This window comes from Larus michahellis, chromosome 3 (genome assembly GCF_964199755.1).
Source record: "Larus michahellis chromosome 3, bLarMic1.1, whole genome shotgun sequence".
Taxonomy (NCBI): Eukaryota; Metazoa; Chordata; class Aves; order Charadriiformes; family Laridae; genus Larus; species Larus michahellis.
The window spans coordinates 43400203-43419073 of record NC_133898.1 but is presented as its reverse complement, the minus strand read 5'-3'; the positions used below and the strand labels follow the sequence as shown (position 1 = coordinate 43419073).

The 18871-nt window shown below is 45.1% G+C and overlaps 1 pseudogene; it reads right to left on the bottom strand.

Annotated features, from left to right (window-relative positions):
- Positions 1 to 135: 135 nt before the first annotated feature.
- LOC141740503 (protein ELYS-like) overlaps positions 136 to 18871 on the bottom strand; it is a 32209-nt pseudogene continuing 13473 nt past the window's right edge.

Sequence of the window (18871 nt, the reverse complement as noted above, 5' to 3'; positions counted from 1 at the left end):
GATTTTAAAAAGCTTCTCAGTAACAGGTACAACTTTCCATTTGTCCTTTCCCTTGATTTCGTACTTTACCCTTTGTTACTTATTGTCAGTTGTCTTCTAGCAGCCAAAATTACCATTGGTCTTCACCTTAAGTACTTACGACTTCCAAACTATTTCCAAAGAAAGGAGCGTACCACGAGTCACAGGCTGAGGATAGATTTTTGCATTAAAAAGCTCCAAGAAAAATAAACATGGAGAAATTACATGTTCAAGCAGAATCACATTCAGCCAAGTCAGGGTTCAGGGACGTCAGTTTTGACTGACGGTAGTACCTGAAAATCCGTTTCAAGGGCCAACAATGCAATGGGCTTACTGACAAAAAAGCTAAAAATATGGCCAGCCGCAGCTGAAGAGGTGGTTTCACAAAACATGCTGACTTCCCTGCCACCAAAAGAGAGGACTTGCCGCCGCCTCCCATCTCTCCATCTGCTCCTTTGTTCTACTACCGTACTCCTGTGGCTCACCTCGCGCTGCCTTAACAGTGCCTTAGAGCACTTTAGGAGCCAAGTTCACTCCCTGAGCAGGCAGGAAACTCACCCAGAAAAGCAGGTGGTGTTCCACCAGCTTCGAGAGCTCAACTGCCTTGCAGAGACAACCAGCAAGCATAAGAGGTGGCACAAGGAAGGAGGCAGGACCACGCATCGGGAAGAAGGAGAGGGAATTTGTCCATCTCCTTTTTGTGGCAGTCAGCCCGGGCTGCTAGCTCATACCCGGGTGAAACGGCACACTCAGTTTGCAGGGAGGGCTAAAAACCCCTTCACTTTTAGAAAGGACACCACCCAGGACACAGTCAGGCATCTTTTAAGGCAACTTTTAACTCCCTCTTGCACGGAGAGACTCCCTAGCTCTCTGGGAAAGGCTGCAGCTGACAGGCGTCGTTCTTTCACTCCGCCAGAGGTGGAAGCTAAAGTGATTTCAGGGAAGGGTTATAAAAGGGTTTATAAAAGTTATACCAATTTTTGAATTGTTGTTAATGACTGGTTCCATGACATTTTCCCCAGAGAAACAGGAAGCAACTCACAAGCACTGGAGGAGCAGCAGATGGAAAAGTCACTTTCTGCACTCTCGTAGTCGTCAGGTTCAGTGAATTTGCACTTTGCCGGATTTTACTCCTGCAGAAAGAGGATTTAGCGAGTGAGTGAGCAGGTGATTTAGGGAGTACCACCGGGTCAGGTCTTTCCCGCTTCGGCAGAAAGCCTCCCCGCTCCCGGCGGTTTAGGCAAAAACCCTACATTTCATCCAAGCCCTAAGCTGTAGTCTAAAAAGCCACCAGCGTGACAGAGATGGTCTGTACCAGAATCCTACAATCGGCCTTATTTCACTCAAGTGCAGCCTACAGATTGTCTTGCCGAGTTTGTGCAGATGCTCCACAAGCACAAAGCTACAGCAGAAGGTGAGACGAGGAAAGAATTTCAGCTCTCTACCCCAACAGCCCCCAACAGCGAAGACCCTGTGTCTGATGCAGACCACAGATGTGACATCCCTCTCCATGAAAAAACAAACAAAACCAACACAGATCAGAACTTGACGCTGGAGCCACTTTACCCAGCTACCTCCTGCGGTTATTCCCTAACACGACTATACTTCCGTTCAAGAGTTGCAGTCCCCGTCTACCGTGGCGAAGCTCGCAGCGGTTCCCAAAGGCACTTCTGACCTTACGCTCTTTTTTACCTTGCTCGGTGCACCTGCACAGACAGACGTAGGCGCTGAGTGTCTCAGGACAGAACATACACGCAGCCTTCCCAGCACAGGGAGACAGTGGTGAGCAAGGCACTCCCAGCACACCACACCGCTCGCCTCTCCCAGCACGAATTCCAGAATCCCAGCACGAATTCCAGAATCCCAGCATCACAATGAAGAGAAAGGCCTTCCAGAATCACTGGAGGTCCTCTGGTCCAGCCCCCCTGCTCAGGCAGGGTCACCTACAGCAGGCTGCCCAGGACCGTGTCCAGGCGGCTTTTGCGTATCTCATTCTGAAACATACTTTGACAAAGAGCAACCTGACAAGCCCAACTGCAAATGCATTTGCAACACGTGCAACAGGCCCGGCTTGTTGGTGACTCTCTCCTGCCAATTTAAGGCTTCTCTCCACCACACAAGTCAAGCAATACCACACCAGCAAAGCCTTGTCACCATTAGTTCTCTAAAACTGTATCCGACAGCTTCCTAGGTAGAAGGCACAAAATTAACAGAAGCCTGATTATGTCCGTTTCACTGTCTTAACAAAGCAAACCCCAGGCAGATCAATGCAGGAAAACCAGTTGATGCAGCAGGTGAACAAGAAGCTGTCCTCAGCAGAACAGGGTACGGTACTGTGTGCCCAAACGCCTGTGCCAGCTGCCAGCCAAGACCGATACAACCATCCAGAGGGAGCACCTGAACGACCCCGGTTAGCCATACACCCCACACAGGGCTCAGCATTCCCGACAGAATTAAGTCCCTAATTTTTATCAAACCCCCATCGTTTTATCAAACATGATCAGGAAGCAATTATTAGATCTGAAAGACTGACGCCACGCTTCCTTTCTATTGGCAGAAGTTCCAGACCTGGAGTCACGGTTTATTAAGGAAGGGCAGAGAGGGGCGTGAGTAACAAATCTTAAAGATGACAAAAAGGGGAAAACATCAGACTCAGAAGACCAGAGGTTAATGGATCTGGCCGCAATGCCCGTTACTGGGAAACTCGCCTGAGCCACAGCAATGTGCTGGTGCTCCCACTCCTTCCAGGCTTCCTCCGGACGGGACTCCCACGTGGCCTGTGTGCTCCGGATCCGCCACTCATTCCCAGCCAGCAGAAACTCTTCTCCCTCCTGCCTGCAATAGCCTTACTTACACTGGGTTTGGGCTTTTGTCTTGATCAGCACTTGATAAGGGAACTGACTCTGAGCAACTGGATGTGCCCACGCCAGTGCTGCAGATGAGGACAGGGACCATTTCTCAAAGGCAGAGCTGTCTTCTTTTCTTCTCAAGTTTTTAAAAACAATGTGTCTGTGGAGAAAAAAACCAAACAGAACACCTTTGAAAAAAAATCCCAAGTCACAGCTATTAAGTACTACTCCTGTATCGCCAGGCAGAAATGCAGCGGTGCTGCTAAGATGCCTTAATAGAGCAGAGCACCAGCTGGCCAGCAGGCAGTAAGGGGAGAGCAGCCGCTGTCAGGGAGCGCCCACCCCAGACAAGGCTTCTGGGGGTCTTGGTTCACATGGGCCTCATCTCCGGGTCAGATGGAGTCCTAATTCAGACACAACAAGGGGTCTGCGTTCATCGGCACGTGAAAGCAATTCAGCTCTTTGCAGGACTGAACTGGTGCGGGAAACGTTAAATCTTCTGCTCCTGGTATCTCCTCGTAGCCAGGCAGCTGCAGCCACGCGGTCACGGAGCCATGAACCGCGTTGGGACAGCAGACATCTAAGTGCCTGAGCTCTTTTCAGGGGAGCTGGAATAAGAAGGAATAATTAGTGCTGGAGTCCCAGCGAAAGCCTGTCTGGAAGGACTGCAAAGAGGGCCGTTTTCAGTTCTGAGCCCCAGAAAGGCCAGGAGGAGAGAGGGAACCTCCTCTTGCAGAAGGAGACGGGGGACTGGGGAAGTGGCCGGGAAGCAAACTGCTCCTGGGCAGGAAGGAATAGCTCTGTGTGGCACTGTCGCTGGGATCCGGCATCGGGAAGCAGAGACAACCAACGCCTGGCAGCAGGGGTCATCTGTACGCTCTACGTTTCAACTCTGTGCTGCATTGCCGGCAGAGAAAGGGAAGGAAAGAAGCTGAATTAAGTCACGCACACGAGAGAGACCCAGAATTCTCAGGAAAAAGAGCTACCTCCGTCACATAACTTAGCTGTCAAAATATACGCCGTGCGTTAATAAGAATACAGAATAAGCTCTTAATATGCTGCCCTCCCTTATTGGCACATTCACCCTTTCCTTCCTCCTCAGCTGTCAGTCACTTTGAGCTGGTATCTCTTCTCATTTTGCCCAGCACCTGACCGCAATTGGCACCGAGACCAGAGCGGGAAAAACTATGAAAGTGTGCCTTTCAGCGTATCGTCAGGTTGACAGAGTTCCTTCGTAACAGAGGTCTGCTGGAGTCTCGGCTGCTGTCTGTGAGCGTATCAAACGTATTACCTGCCATTGGATTTTGAAGGAGGTTTTTAAAATTAGTTTTAAACCCTACCAAAAATGAGATAGGGATTAACATGGAAAAGATGACCATAAAGTCCTTAAACGTAAAAGAAGAATCCTAGTGTCTTAGCAATCTGGCTATAAACTAACTCTTTTTAGCAGGTTAGCAATTTAGGAGAAAGAGAGACAGACAGATGAGGAGACAGAGGTGGTTTTTGTCAAAGTGAATACCGAAGGTGCTCAAATCCTGGTAACTCTGCCTTACGCTAGCGCCAACGTAAAAAAACCCCTCAAAACCACGTCGATGGTATTGGTACAAGTAACAGTTGAAGAATCTGTCCTTAAATTTGTTCAAAACAGTAAGAAAGTTAGCATTTGAAGAAACTCAGGTAAGCTGTTTGAAGACTGTCAGCATTTACAGTCAACATTTTCGCATGTGCACGTTTTTTATTTGTATTCTTCCATCTTTCATTTGATAGTACTTGCTTTAAGAAAAACTACCTCTTCAAAGGTGCTGGAGTATACAGTTAATTCACCCGAGACAAAGAGGACCCTGTGGGGGTTTCATCTTATTTAGGAATGCAACATCTGGTGCACAGGACCAACAGTAATCTCAGATTACAGGAAACAAAACTACTTGTTTTATAATACTGCCTCGCTTTATGTAAAGAACACGGCGTTTATATAAAACAGGTGCTTATAGTTTTATAGCTGCATTTATCTCTATTTAGTTAAATTTTTCCAAATATGCAGAGAACTCTTGCAAAAGAAGCGGGGTTTCAATCTCTAACGTAGAAAGCGAGAGATCGATTTTGTGTCAGCCACGTTTCTGTTCTGAAAACAGAAATGGTCTCCATTTGAGTGATGCATTAATAGTGGTACGAATCTTTTAGAATCATAGAATGGTTTGGGTTGGAAGGGACCTTAAAGATCATGTAGTTCCAACCCCCCTGCCCTGGGCAGGGACACCTCCCACTAGGCCAGGCTGCTCAAAGCCCCATCCAGCCTGGCCTTGAACACTTCCAGGGAAGGGGCATCCACAGCTTCCCTGGGCAACCTGTTCCAGTGCCTCACCACCCTGACAGTAAAGAATTTCTGCCTGATATCTAATCTAAATCTACCCTCCTTCAGCTGTAAACCGTTACCCCTCATCCTATCGCTACACTCCCTGATAAAGAGTCCCTCCCCATCCTTCCTGTAGGCCCCCTTTAGGTACTGGAAGGCTGCTATAAGATCTCCCCAGAGCCTTCTCTTCTGCAGGCTGAAGAACCCCAACTCTCTCAGCCTGTCTTCATAGGAGAGGTGCTCCAGCCCTCGGATCTTCCTTCTTAACCCCCTTTTTTCTTCAAAAAAGGAGGACAACCCAGAAAAGAGAAAGAAGGAATGTACTACAAGAGATGAAACAGCTTGGCCAGTGTTACGGCAGAGCAGCCGGGTGGCTCAAGCAGCAAAACGATGCTCTTAGGTCCAGGCAGCACCCACACACTTCAGCCAACATGCCCAGAAGGGTCACGTTAAGAGAGCATAAAGGATGATTTTCAAATTACAATGAGCAAAAAAGAAATCAATGTACACAGAAAACTAAGATTTGTTAATACGGAAGCAAAGCGACCTCATTACCTGGTCATTATAGATTTCCAGCACGTTGAAAGTGTTCTGTAAAGACAAGAAGTAATTGGAAGGTAAAACAGACAGGCAACAAACAGCAAAAGCTAGGCTCTGTATTTCAGCAGCTTAAACATTAAGTTTCTGCCCCATGACTTTTCTCTTCTCCCTGTTGCTTATTCCGTGTGCCTGCACTTCCAACGGAACCAAAGCAAGCACCGTGAGCTGCGCTGGAAAACCCGTGATTTCAGCAAAAATCCGGTACTGGTAAACCACTCTTAGAAATCCTTTTGCTCTGAAACAGGATATTTCACCACATCATTCTAGTAAGAAGCCATTTGCTACAGATAGGAGGGTTTTAAAAAATTTAAAACGGTGTTTAAACTTTGAGAGAAACTAAGGGATATTTTCAACATTTCCTACTAAAACTGTTTTCTCTTATCAGAGAAGACTTTCTAAACTCCATCGTAACATACGTTTCAATACACCATTTTATTGTATTTTTGTTGTATTTTCCCCTAGCCAAATGTGCACGAGGAAACCGCTAGCAGACCTCAGGGTGGGCTAGCCAGTGAGCAGGAGGAAAAGCCACCTCTGGAAAGTTGCGGTGTCTCAGCCAGAGGTCAGAGACGGAGCCCAGAATTGGGGCACAGACGACAGCTGGGCTCAAGGCTCTGCTGATCCTCTGGGGCTCTGCAAATGTGGCTGCGTGGGGGAACCTGCAGAGTGACAGCATGCCTCTGGTGTCACTCGTGAGCTTCAACTGCAACAAGCCAGAGAGGCGGCTTTCTGTGAGCTGCCCCAGTGCAAGATGGCAGGTGGTAAAGGCACGGCCCCGTCTCTGGCAGCCTGCGTAGCCAGCCGCGTTGCTGTCGTGCATGTGTGTGGTGCACCCTCAGCCTTGCTACTGGCCTGACCTGCAAACGGGAAAGCAGCAGCCGCATCCAAGGGTCTGGGACAGAGACACCCCCAGGTCTGGGGTGCACCAGGCCGGGCTCCTGCCGCCAGCAAGGACGAAGCCCCGGCTCAGCAGATTTGTAACAACCCTTCGCTACTTGGCAGACACCGGCATCAAGCTTTAAGCTTCGCAGTATTAAGTTCACCAACGCCAAAAAGAAACCTGTTCTGTACCAGGAAGACTACGGATAAGAAGTAAATGACTCGTGAGACCCTATGAATTGGTTTCTGCCCGTAGCTTGTTTTCCCCACCAGAAATCAACAACAAAGCTATTTACGAGTGGTTACATGGGAACTGATGAAATTGCAGCAAACAATTTTATTGAAATAACAAGCCTGAGAGTAGCGTTCCACGAGGGGAAGTTCTGATGGGGGATTAAACTGCTCGGTTATCCTCAGACATATCTGCACACTGGGCATATTCTTGCAATACGATCCATGGCTTTATCCAGTGCACTTCCAAAAGGAGAGACGAATTTTATTTCCACTGGTGGAGGTGACCAAGAGCCTCCTTTTCTTGTGGTCCTGAAAAGAAAGAGAAGTATCAAATTGATTTTTTGATTACCAACAGTATTCAGTAGAGGAAAACGTTTTGCAATGTTGGAATTACAAAATCGATGCCAAAGAATTATTTATGGGCTTCTTTGAAGATAGGGTCAAGGCAGAAAACATACAGAAACAAGCTTCCTTTTGCTTTCGTTCCTTACCAGACTGTCCCAAGCATTCTCACTCAGTATTCGCGTGAGCTTTTTGAGCGCCCCCACGCCCTGATTTTAAGAGGCACCTCTCCCCAGACAGTTTTCCAGAAGGAACCGGAAAACACGGCCAGAAACAAGACGTTCTCTTTGCTCGTTGTCTGACCCACTCCTGCCTTCTATGGGGAACTAAAGACCGTAAGAGCGTGGTTTCGTAAGGTGGAATGACAGGAGAGCACGCCATCATTGCAAAGAGTAGCACCCACTTGGCCTTTCCTAGCCCCTCCCTCTTCTGGTTCCAATAGAAAACTGAACCGTGAAGTGGGGAAAACGGTGCCCAGGAGACCAGCAAGCTGGACAGGCTCGCAAAGTCAGAGCAGAACTGTACCGCCAAGTGAGGAAGAGCAAGTGAGGTGGCCAAAAGCTGAATTGCTACCAAAATAAAGGAATGCAAGTAAGCGTTCAAAAAGCTTTTCATACTTGCTTGCTTTCTTCATTTTTGATTTTGCAGTTCTACCTCTCTTCAATTTTTGCTTTCGCACAGACTCTGTGTATTTGGCATCCTCTTCCTCTTTACTCGGAAGCTCCTACATTAAGGCAACAAAACCATTACTTATTCACAAGTTCTTACACTTCCTACAGAACACAGATGAATGTTTCTTTCATGAACAAGTCATGACAAAGGTATTGCCAAAAGCATTACAGTTTCCCTCCACAAAAACAAACCTTCCATCTCAAACTCTCACACCAACCTAAAAGCTGAAATTCAGAAATCAACAGATAACACACCCAGTACGTTTAAGGAAAGCCACTGTGCCTTTTCTTGAAGGCAAAGCAACACTTATTAACCACACTATCTTCAATCACTGAAAGTTAAAAAAAAGCCTGTTCATGCAATAGTCATTACCAAAGAGACCGACTTCAAACTGACCCAGATGAAACCAAGGACAGTGAAATGCTGCTTTTCCTTTCAGATCACTGCTGGGTGTGACGTTAGAAACATACAGTGTACTCTCTGCTACACACGACAGCTTCTGCGTTTAAGGGACAGAGAAGAGAGTGTTCAGTGTACGCCATCGCGTGCTCCATTTACCATCTAACAGGGTAAAAGGCAACGATGAGAGAAAAGCTGAAAGTTCCAGTCGGCAACACTTTGTCAAACTGGCCAGCTCTCACATCCCACAGCTCAACCCTGCACTCTAAGGAGCCGCTTGGATTGCCTGAGACAACACAGCATATTCTAAATAGCTCCACCTCGTGTTTTTATGGTGCGAACAAAGGCAGTATCTGTTACGTATTTCCAGGGACTCAGATGGTCAAGATAATTTAATCCACGTGTAAAGATCTTTTCCCAGCCCTCTAAGTTGTAGAGCTAGCCAACACCGGCAGAAGGAAGAAGCCCCTCAACAGCAGCTTCCAGTCTCCATAGAACCTGCTCATTTTCTTGCCTCCTGCTTTGTCAAAAGTTGCTAAAGCATTATATTATAGCAACACGCCATGCTTCAAAACTAAATCCAAGAAATACCAGTCTGCATAAGCTTTCCTTTTACACTTACAAATCTACGAACAAGAAAGCAGTAAGCAGTTTGCCCTAAGTTTCCCAAGTCTAGAACCATCTTCTCTACAGTGTTGGGCCAAATTCAAGTCTGCCATTCTGATTTGCAATTCCAGTTCTCAATTTAAGGAGGCAGGCAAACTCTATAAAAATCCAAATCCAAACACAGTCTATAAAGACTTTAACTGGAAAAAAAATCACTCACTGCAGCCCAACTTACCCCAACAGTCCATGCTGCGTTCGAGTTCTCCTCCCTGAATGATACTCTAGGTTTCTTTGCTCGTAAAGGAGGAGTGACCGATCGTCCCGGAGACGCGGAGGGAGTAGCTAGGGGAGTGGTGCGAAGGTTGGATCTGAGAATAGACCGAGGAGTAAACCCAGGAACACCAGAAGCAGATGTGGCCAAAACTTTAGCTCTCTAGGAAAAGAAATAAAAGCACTTAATTTAAAACCCATTAAATGTTCGAAACAGAAGGCTTCCCTTGTCAAAAGTAAGAGTTTAAATTACAAACCGAGTTTGTACCAGCAGGGAGGATGTTTAGCCTCTGCACTGCTCTTTTTCCAAAGGTACGAAAACCTTAACGATAAAAAAGCCCCGTGCTTTTTATGTCTACAAGCTTTTGGTTTGGTTGGTTGTCACTGGTGTGTTGCGTTGGTTTTTTTAATACAAACCTTAACCACAGGAGGAGTGGTAAGTAAATTCAGCTCTGAGCCTCCTGAAAAATTATTTTGTGAGATGGAACCATGCATATTTGATCTCGGTGGGCTGGATGGCATGAACGAAGTGGAAGCTCTGCATGGTGACTGTGCTGCAGAACATGAAGGAACGGGATGGACCATCAAATCAGGCAACCTGTTAAGAGACACGATTTAAAAGAGGAAAACAGATAAATCAATGGGGACAAGATCATGCTGCGTTCGAGAAATCTGACATGACACAGCACAAAAACATTCAATCAACAAGAAATATGGGTAAGCCCTCAGCTGTTCAGGTGATGTATCAGGCCCAGGAAGAAGTTACAGGCATTTCCTTTTTGTAATTATTTCTCTACATTTCACACTTAATTTCCCAAATCACTGCCTCTGAGGCAAGAGTAATCCCATTTCAAGTTGCACGAGGCATGTAAGTCCCATGCCAGAAGAAAACGTATCTACATTTCTACGCGGGGACCACTTCCAATTCTCCACTTAGTCGTGTCCCTAAGTTGGCCTTTTGGAAGCATTCATTCTGTGGATGTACTATAGCTGGAACGCTTCCATGAAGATTTCGTAACTGGCGTCCCAACAAATGCATCGCGCCACTCTGCACCAGGGAGAGGATGTGTTATGGCTGGTGGTCCTGTAGCTCGAGGTCTAGAATTAAAAGGAAAATGTAACTGACTGTCATTCCCCTGAAGTCCACACGTACCAGAACTCAAGTTCATTTGACCACGCCACTCGTAGGAAAGTCATCTGACAACTACGAGCCTCCTTCCTGCTCTTTATAACTCTGCCGAATTTTAAGCAAAAAGGGCAGAAACAAAGCAGACACTGGGCAGGAGGTGGTAAAACAGGACTATTTGATCCCACAATCAAGTCTATCAATATCTGTACACCCATACCTTGATGGTAATCATGGTCTTAGTTTCAGCTACCTAAAAGCCTGTAAACACACTTCCCGGAATGTAAACATATATGTATTTGCATAAATGAGATTACCATAGCAGAAAAACTGTCTCTCCACACAGTACTTATGAAGTATTGATTCTTAAATGTAATATGTTGAATGTGCAAAAAAGCCAAAGAAGGCTTTAGTCAGGTGCACCTTCCTTCTGGCACACAACATAACGTATCTGAGCAACTGAATGGTAAGGCTGTCTGACTAAGAAGATGTGTATTTATTGCTCAGTTGCAAAGAAACTGTTTTAAGTGGGGTCGTCAATGGTGTGTAACATTGAATAGCTTCATAGAGTAGCTTTGGAGTAGTGCCATATTTTGTTCAACATTTAGCTTCAGCTGTAAGCAAAGGTGTAGAAACTTATTCCTAGTGTTTCAATGGATAGTACAAAAAGTACAGGACGATTTTTATTGAGAACTAGCAAAACCAGTTAGTAACACCTAACAGAAGCTTGCACACTTGAGAGAACTTTCTCCTGGAGCAGGCTGCAAAGGTTGGCATCCAGGCGCCTTTTGGGTACCTCCAGTGAAGGAGACCCCACTACCTCACTGCAGGCAGGCGAGTAAGGACAAAAGACCACATAACCTCAAGACAACGGTACGGAGTCAGGTGACCTTTATAACACGTAGATCAAGACTGAACTTTGTTAAAAGGCTGCTTACCTATCAACTCGTGAGAAACCGGTTTCCTGCTCATTTCCTTCCCAGACTTCTCCAGTTTTGCACAATACAGCACTGAGGAAATTTTCTCTAGTACACAAATGTCCTGCATTAGCTGGGTTTGTTACTGTGGATAATGGCGTTGGTCTTGAGACTGGAAAGCAAGAGGGGAAAAATATCAGCCTGCTGCCATCAAAGAGGTGGTTAGTTCTCCACCATATTTCCCCCCCTAAAAGTTACCTTCTCTTACGACCGACGCAGGCAAATGGTAAGGCTTGGCTCTCTCTACGGCCAGCTTCCTTTGAATTCGTGGAAGGATCTTGCCATATTGGGGTAACGCAGAATTTCGGGCAACTGCCCTCTCTCTCAAGCGAGGATCATGATCATTCTGATGAAGGAAAAGAATAAAGGAAAATATTAACTAATTACAAGTAGTTCATTGCACAGACCTCTCCGTGCTATTTCGCATTAGTGAGCAGATTTCCTCTACGGGTGTGGGAAAACACCTCCACTGCACAGAACAGCGGCAAGTTCTACCCATCCGCACACACCGATTTCACCTGGTACTTTTAGCAAAGTGGAAGGAAGACTGGAACAGCAACAGAGCCTACAACTTGAAGTTAAAACAATGCTGGCACTCTGCAGAACCTTCTTCTGATAACACCTGTTATCACGTGCAATTTTCTGATATCACCTGCAATTTGCAAACGACTTACTACATAGCAGGCTTTCCCTTGTTCTTCCTGAAACGCCAGTGCCCTGAATATACAGGACAACTGGAAATTACCCTGGACAAAATGATGTGAAGATTAAAACAAGCAAGAAAAAGCGACCTACGCACACCACCTGGCCGCATGACAGTTTTCAAATGCAGGACCTACGACTTCCAAACCACCTTAGAAGTTTGAGTCACTGGAAAACTATGATTCCAGAAAACAGCAAACGCGTCACAAATCCAGAACACAAGTTCATGTAACACAAAATGTAATCTGGCTATTTTGAGAAATAGAGGTTAGACAAGAATTTTTGTCATAAAAGCCGTGAAATGAAAGTTGTGGAATTGGAGAGCACACTATAACTCGCAGAAATTAAAAAACAAACAAAACCCACAGAAATTTAACCTGTGGATTGGCACCTAGCCTGCTCTCAGCTAGAAAAATACAGTTGCGTGCAAGACACGAGCGATGACATACAACCTACTCGTCATCCCACAGGAAGGAGTGACACAAACAACTTCCAGTAATCTAAGCCACGCATAACATACGTATCTCAATAACGGAATGGTAAGACTGGCTGATGGGAAAGATACATGTTTATTCCTCAGATGCAAACAAACTGTTCTCAGTGGGGTCAACAGTGGTGTGTAACATTTAATTTATAGCTTCATAGAGTAGCTTTGGAGTAGTGACGTATATTGGTCAACATTTAGCTTCAGATGTAACCAAAGGTGTAGAAACTTATTCCGAGTGTTTCAAAGACTGGTATGAAAAAAACAAAGCAAGATTCTGAACACCAGCGCTGCTCCTTAAAAACTTCTCCAAACACTCCCATGAGGAAAAAAAAATTCATTCCAAAAATCTGTTATGGCTCTGCCTTTTCTCTTTTCAAAGAGACGATGAACATTTTTCCTTGCTCCCACTTACTTGTTCGGTGTCTGTGAAAGGCAGCTTCAGCAAGTCTTCCATCAGGCCCATCTCCCGGCACGTTTCGTACATGTGTTTTAAGAGGTCTTCTAAGTTTGCCTGAGTGGCATGTTGGTGCAACAGACCCCAAGCCTCCACCATGCACCTGTAATTAATGTTTCAGACGTAAAGGGATGTTAATAGCATAACCAAAGAGATGCCCCAAGAGTCTTGTACTCAAAGTTTAAAGGAAGCTTAGGGGATGATGATGTCTATTCTTTGTTCTCCATTTTCACAAGATTTGCGTGATAAAATGGTGGGATATATTTCTTTACCTATTGGAGAGCAACACAGTGAGGAGAAGTTGCACTTCCCCGCTGCTTGCCGTGGGTGGCCTCATCAGCTGGATGTATCTGAGGGCTTGCCCATGCTCCCCTTGGCACAGGAGGGACTGAATAATTCTCTTATGTTGCCATGATGCGGTTTTGATTGTAGCAGGATGAAAGAGCAGGGCCAGTGAATTCTGTACGAGTTAGAGATCGGGTTTTTTACTACGTAAACACAAGCACACGCAACAAAAATCCTCAAAAGCTTCTTAAGTAAGGGTGAATGCATGTTATTAAACAAACAGAGGTGACTAATGAAGCAATTGATACAGGACAGGTAAACAAAAATGCTTAAGTACTTGCAAAAAAACCATTCAGCTAGCCATACAGAACAAAGCGAGTGTTTTAAAAGGAGTAATTCACCCTCTCCTAGGTTAATGAAAGCTCTGTCTACAAACACCACTGTTTAGAAACACATTACTAAATACTAAGCTACTCTGTCAGACAAGCAGATTATATCAACGTCATGACAGGCAAAGAACAACCTTCAGCATCAGAAAGAACATGAATGAGGTTGAAAAGTGCCTTCTGCACTCTTCTGTCTCACATCTTGCTGCTGTGCTCATGGCTTTCATATTGAAAGGACCTAAAACACTCTTTGTGAGAAAGTGCTCATCCGCTCGGGCTGCTGAAAACAACCTAAACGGAGGGCTTTGAAAATTCAGATAGCAACCATTATTACAGTTGATTTCGTCTTTAATCAATTTCCTGTCAAAGTAATTCGAACAGAATTGCAAATCATAATTGACTGCTGAAGATGTAGCAGTATTACAAAACAAGCTTCTAACATTTTAGCACTTGTTTTTAGCTAAGCACCCATATTGAAAAATCATTTTCTAGATTATAGCTTTGTACTGCAATGTATGTCTAACTCAACTCTACCATACTTACTTCGTAATCATCGTGATCTAGAAGCCAAAAACCTTCAACAAGCTTAACAAGACCCCAGGGGATGCCAAAGGCAGTTGCAAAGGAGTCCACTGAAGTCTCTGTCTCACTCGGAAAGGAACGCTTGATATCCAGCAGCAAGTAAATTGTCTGACATCAGGTATCTCATTAAGGCTAATCAGCTTGTAAGACCAAAACTTTATCACATTACCCTTAGAAAAACATAATGAAGTAAGAATAAGAATATAAAGGAAGCAGGTAGCAGAAAATACATTCAACACATTGAGCTTAATTATTACAGCAAGTAAATTCCACAGTTGGTTTTTTCCCCTCATTTCCAGCGTCTATAAAACAGTGTAAATTGTGGCATCCTTACAGGACAGCTCAGCTCCGAATGATTAAAACTGGATTTAAACCAGTATGCGGGTCACTCATTGGTAGCGTCATTTTCTCTTTCTGACGTCCGTTTTTAGGGACATCATCTAACAAGACAGCTCCGGGCTATAAGCGTTTCTAAGCCCCTTGCTCTCTAGGCTCCCCTCGCGGGTTAGGCAACAAACAGCAAAAGCAAGGCTGTGTATTTCAGCAGCTTAAAAATTAAGTTTCTGCCCCATGACTTTTCTCTTCTCCCTGTTGCTTATTCCGTGTGCCTGCACTTTCAACGGAACCAAAGCTGTGAGCTGCGCTGGAAAACCCATGATTTCAGCAAAAAATCCGGTACTAGTAAACCACTCTTAGAAATCCTTTTGCTCTGAAACAGGATATTTTACCACATCATTCTAGTAAGAAGCCATTTGCTACAGATAGGAGGGTTTTAAAAAATTTAAAACAGTGTTTAAATTTGGAGAAAAACTAAGGACATTTTATATCTTCAACCCTTATTACTAAAACTGTTTTCTCCCTATTGGAGAAGACTTTTGCAACCAAACATTTAAGAAAAAAGTCATCAAAAATCCACAGTACAAAGAAATAAAACAGCGCTTCTGTCTACAACTTAACGCTAAACTAAATGTTTTCACTTGCATCGTCTTTGAAGCATAAATGAAAAAATGTCATGAAACAGGTCGGCGACCAACACTGAAGAACATTTATGTGCATCCCCTGAAGGTGTAATAAAAATATCTAGAAAGGATACAATTGCGTGTTTGCAGTTTTCTTCAATGTTTTCTAGCAAATAGAGATCCAGCAGTGCCTGAAATGAAAAATTAAAAGTTCTGAAAAAACGCCTGTCTTCCCTAAATCATTGGCTTTTGGGTGGGGTTTGGCGGGGAGGGCGGCCGTTTGTTGTTGTTCTCAGTGAACAGGACACTCACATGCAAACTGGCAGGCGGGTATTTCCCAGTTCCTCCTGCATCTCTCCGCCACAGCTTCTCCACTTGGTCTCCTAACTGGGAAACCATTCCATCAACCATCAAGCAGTCCGAGTCCCATTTTCCTCTGGAACAAAAGGTAGCAAGGATTTGGACAGAGTTAAACACTAATTCCAGCCTCCCGGTGTAACGGCTTTCCTCCAGTCTTCTGCTGACTGCAGCCCTGCCCTTTAATCTCCCGATGGCACAAAGCAGAAAAAGGACACTAGAGGCTCTGTGCTTCGAAGGAACACACGAGCCTGTATGTAAGTTACTTGAGAAGTAAGCCAAGGAAGATGAACTTTGAAGTCAACACCTCCTACCCTGCAGCTTCCACCTTAACTCACCTTGCAGCCTCTTGGTCACAGTGCCATCGCCGAAGCTTGGTCAGGTCTTTATTCAGTTTTCAGTACAATTTCCAAAGAAAAACCTATTATCAGCTAATCCAAGGCATGCCGCCTATGTGCTAGGCAGCTAGTCCAGGAAAGAGAGCTGACGTTCGCAAGTGACTTCTGTCCGACAGCCAGGAGAGTGCGAGGCGTGCCAACTCCATGTACCTCCAACCATCTTACGAAATCACACCACGTACTTGTGAGAAGGGGACTTAGGCCAATACAGTTATGACCCTCTATTACCAGTCAAGGACGGAGATGATTGTTTGTTAAATAACACGCTTTCTTCTGCTTCCAAAACAATTGTTCTGTGAACACCCTGCTTTGCTGAACTGGAGGTGACTGATCCTGTCCTAATCACATGGCCTTTTTCAGTAGTCAGAAATTATACACATTAGCCAATGAATAAAGTAGACTCCCGAAAAATGATGATACCAACCAGTGGTACTAAGCAGAGGTAGATAGCAACGTTTTAACACAGGAAAGTAACCTCTCTGTTCAACAGAACACGCGTGTCACTGAAGTCAAGAGTATTGCTGGCAGCGGCATTACGCATAGCCCATGCAACTGTTGAGATAAAAGCCATTCCCTTCCACTTCTGAATTTGCCGTGGAAGTGTTCTAGAGTCTTCCTCTAGCTCTTACCTTGATAAACGCTCAAGTTTCTGTCGGTGACCAGTATAGTAGCTCTCAATCAGAGGATAATTGTAGAAAGGTCTCGACAAACGCGTATCGTCATCTACAGGCAACAAAGTAGAAGCAAGTTAAAGCAGTCATATCACACTTGTAAACGAAAATTTTTGCCTAAAGAGACAGAAGATCGTACAAGCTAAGCATCAAGAAGCCTCCAACTCTGAAAGAAGCCAATCCTCTTTCCGCCTTTGCTAAAAGAACTCTAAGAGACAAGACTCAATTCCTTCTTGCCCCAAGTGCCGTTTCAAGGTTACAGTTCACGCAGCATTCACAACATGTAGGGTAAGCTGAAGTTCACTATAAAAAAACCCACCCAGTTCTCAAAGGGAATGGTTTTAAAACATGCCGCGTGAGCATCTGTGAGACAATTAAGGCTGACAATGGAATTTCTAATCCATCCAACTAAAGAAGGATTTCCAAGGTGTACTTTCTCCTCAAGCAACTGATAGAAAGTTCAAAACATGCAGGTAATGCTCTCACTGTAAAAACAAGCATTCCGGTACTTGTTGTTTAATAGTACTTTGTTTAAAATCTCAAGTAGTTCAAGCTGTGGACACAAGCAGCGCCTTGAAGTCAGGGGTCCATTGCTATTCCTAAAATCCACCCAGGAAAGAAACTGCCTGCCTCATTCTATGCTGTGTACTTGACAACCCAGCAAAATCTCAACTTCACCCACAGAACTTCAGCACACCCTGCCACTGAAGGCACTGCACTTGGGACTGCCGGGTCCTGCACTTGGGTCACAACAACCCCATGCAGCGCTACAGGATTGGGGCAGAGTGGCTCGAAAGCAGCTCGGCAGAAAAGGACCTGGGGGTGTTGGTTGACAGCCGGCTGAATATGAGCCAGCAGTGCGCCCAGGTGGCCAAGAAGGCCAACAGCATCCTAGCCTGTATCAGGAATAGTGTGGTGAGCCGGACTAGGGAAGTGATCATCCCCCTGTACTCGGCACTGGTTGAGGCCCCACCTCGAGTACTGCGTTCAGTTTTGGGCCCCTCGCTACAAGAGGGACATTGAGGTGTTGGAGCGTGTCCAGAGAAGGGCTACAAAGCTGGTGAGGGGTCTGGAGGACAAACCTTATGAAGAACGACTGAGGGAGCTGGGGTTGTTTAGCCTGGAGAAGAGGAGGCTGACGGGAGACCTTATCACCCTCTACAACTACCTGAAAGGCGGTTGTAGAGAGACGGGGGCTGACCTCTTCTCCCTGGTGACAAGTGATAGGACAAGAGGAAATGGGTTCAAGTTATGTCAGGGGAGGTTTAGATTGGATATTAGGAAACAGTTTTTCACTAAGAGGGTTATTAAACATTGGAATAGGCTGCCCAGGGAGGTGGTGGATTCACCATCCCTGGAGGTGTTTAAAAAAAGGGTAGATGGGGCACTTAGGGACATGGTTTAGAAGTGGCTTTTGTCAGGGCAGGTTAAAGGTTGGACTTGATGATCTTAAAGGTCCCTTCCAACCTCAGCAATTTTATGATTCTATGAACCAGCACGACTTCTTCCTGACGAAACCGTTACAAAAACACGGCTAAGCACGCGTTCGTGGGAGTCACTCACTGGATGGTCGCCTTGTTGCAAACGTATGACAGGTCACGCTTACCTAAACCCTCTGGAAGGAGACCGGATCGACAGAACCAGATGACCACTCGTGCATACAAAGAAATGAGGCCGGTTACCGCTTGCTTATTTGTCACGTCTGCAAAACCTGAAAAAAGGCAGGAGATGATTAGCGTTATGCAATTCCGTTCATTTTCACAAAACTCCCTTCATCCTACTAAACCGAAAGTATAAAAATAGCACATTAGAAATCTTTGTCTTTGCGTTTTTCACGCTGTATCACTTTCTTATTTGAAGAAAACCCACACTATCACCACCAAAACAAAAAGCAACCCCTATAAAGAACCAGACACACTAAAGGCTAAAATAAAAAAAAAGCCCCAAAGCCTGAACTACTAAATGCACGCAGGAATAAGACATCTGTTTCTCACGTAGCAGAGATTCTTCTGATAGCAAAGGGATATTCTTTTCTTTTCTCAATAGGCCAAGAACCATTTCTAAGAGAAAAAGCTGTAGAAACTCAAGTAACTTACTTTGCACGTTACTCGTTTACGCTTCCTTCGTATTGTTTAGCAATTTGCAACACGGTGTCTGCATGCAACTAGAACTTGCTAGCTAAGAACTCAAAGGAATAATTTTCAGCAATACCACATTCGGTTGCTGTAATTTCAGCCCAGTTGCCTACTAAGCTTCTCTCTGAAT